The sequence below is a fragment of the Penaeus monodon genome, chromosome 19 (genome assembly GCF_015228065.2).
Source record: "Penaeus monodon isolate SGIC_2016 chromosome 19, NSTDA_Pmon_1, whole genome shotgun sequence".
NCBI classification, from domain to species: domain Eukaryota; kingdom Metazoa; phylum Arthropoda; class Malacostraca; order Decapoda; family Penaeidae; genus Penaeus; species Penaeus monodon.
The window spans coordinates 3,895,790-3,897,776 of NC_051404.1; the positions used below are offsets into that span (position 1 = coordinate 3,895,790).

The following is a 1,987-nucleotide window of genomic DNA, read 5'->3' on the forward strand; positions in this document are numbered from 1 at the left end:
GAAAAAAGGGTTTAAAAATATTGTTCTAAATATTTTCAAGTTCTTAACGCTTTTTTTTTCCCGGCTTCTGTTTTGCTCATTCTGCATCACCACCGGCGTAGTCCAAAATTTTTCCCAAATTTCACGTGGTTTTGGAAACATCACTGCAAATGGGCAGAATGTGGCCCCAGATAGTGAGCGTCGCCTTCCCTATCGCGAGCTTTCAAGAGTGGTCTCCACGAATTTTGTAGTGCCGTCAAAGGGCCCCCCTCCCCCAGGGGGTCCACCAAGGCCACTTGCCAGTGCTGTAAAACCGGTTTTACAGTAACGTTTTCAGTGCGACAAGTTTCACAAATTGGTGGTGGTGGCAAAGTCCCCATCCCTTCCAACAGCAAACTCCTTCCTTTTCCCCAACCCCCTTTAAAAGTCGATTTTTTTCTAGGTGTGTTGTGTGGCGAGCATTGTAAACTCCAGGACCGTTTTCTTAAATTCAGGTCAGCCTCATATTGCTATTCGCCCTTTCCAAAAGGGCCCTTGTCCTCTCGCGGGCAGAGGGGTGCCCGCTTTTCCCATCCCTTTATGATTTTTCCGCCAAACGTCTTGAGGGTTGGACAAAGAAAGCATACCCCCATGTTTGTGTTGCCCGGTAATGCCGTGAGGAAACCGAAAAACAGGGTATGCGTGAGGGGTCGAGACTTTTCAAAACCCCTCCCTCATCTGGGGAGAGGAACGCGGGCGTGGCCAACCAGCAAACCACAAAAGGGGCCCGTCCCTGCGTATGGCGTGCGAGTTTTTTCAGATGTTCCACGTGGGATCTGGAACCCCCTGGGAGAATCTCTCTTGCTTTGGAAAGGATTTGGGGTTTCCCCATACGAAAACCTAGACTGGATCATAAACTTACTGAAAAGATTTTTTATAGTTTTAATGACCAACAATTTAAATACCCCAAACTGAACAATAACACTTTCAAAAACACGTAGCAACTAATAAAGTGACATTTCCAGATATAATGAATATCCTCTTCAAACACGTTTTCCATCCAAGACACTGTCTGTAATATATTTAGTACATCACGAATAAAAATGTCATAATAGACAAATAATGACCTGTCCATGTATAAAATATGATTATGTATATGAATGATCTTTTCCAACTAACAAAGTAATGGTGGAAGCTCACTCGCTAACAAGCAGTTCACTTGTGACTATAACCGTTCCCGCTTTTCTCTGGGCCGCGATACTTATTTTAGACTATTGTAAGTAAATTGCAGGTCACCCCTTTTTAAGGGGGAAAAACTGAGAAACAGTGAAACGCCCTTTTTTAATAAAAAAAAAAGTGAGGTAAAATTTACCTTCGGCTGCGATTTTCAAAGCTATGTAAAATGTGATGCAAAACATATTAACTTGAAAGAAATTTCTAAACATATATAATTCTTTAAAAAGAGAGAAAGTCTCAATCATATGCAATAGTGACAGCGCAGTAATGTTTTGTCCCTAGGCACTGTACATGTTTGTCCTCTCCTCGCCCTCCCTCATTTTCTCATGTTGCCCCTAAAACATATATTTCAGAAATCGGTGGTATTACAGTTTTAGGTATATTGATGGCTAAAGTAATTAAAAAAGGTATGTAAAACAGTGGCACATTTAATTTAGTATTTAAATATATGCCCCAAGCCAGAACCCCTTAAGGTCTGGCTTGTCCTCCCAGGGGCCACAATTCTTTTATTTTTTACTAATTACACCTATACATATACGGATACAGCTTGACAATGCCCCTAGAATATCATTTTATCTAATTTTTGTTCACTTACCGGGTGCTTTAAAAAAAAAAGAAGGGTTTGGAATTAAAATACTTTTAATTTTTCGGAAAGGGAAAACCAACTTGAACGCTAGCAAGTCTGGTGGTATGGATGCTACAAACGCCGCCCCTTAAACTGGTGTCCGTCTGCAGAGCAAAAATCGTTCCCCATGACATAATTTGGGCAACGACGTTGGGCCGTTGGGGGTTT

At 41.6% G+C, this 1,987-nt stretch overlaps 1 pseudogene; it reads right to left on the reverse strand.

Annotated features, from left to right (window-relative positions):
• Nucleotides 1–189: 189 nt before the first annotated feature.
• The window catches only part of LOC119585515, a 13,057-nt pseudogene continuing 11,259 nt past the window's right edge, over nt 190–1,987 (reverse strand).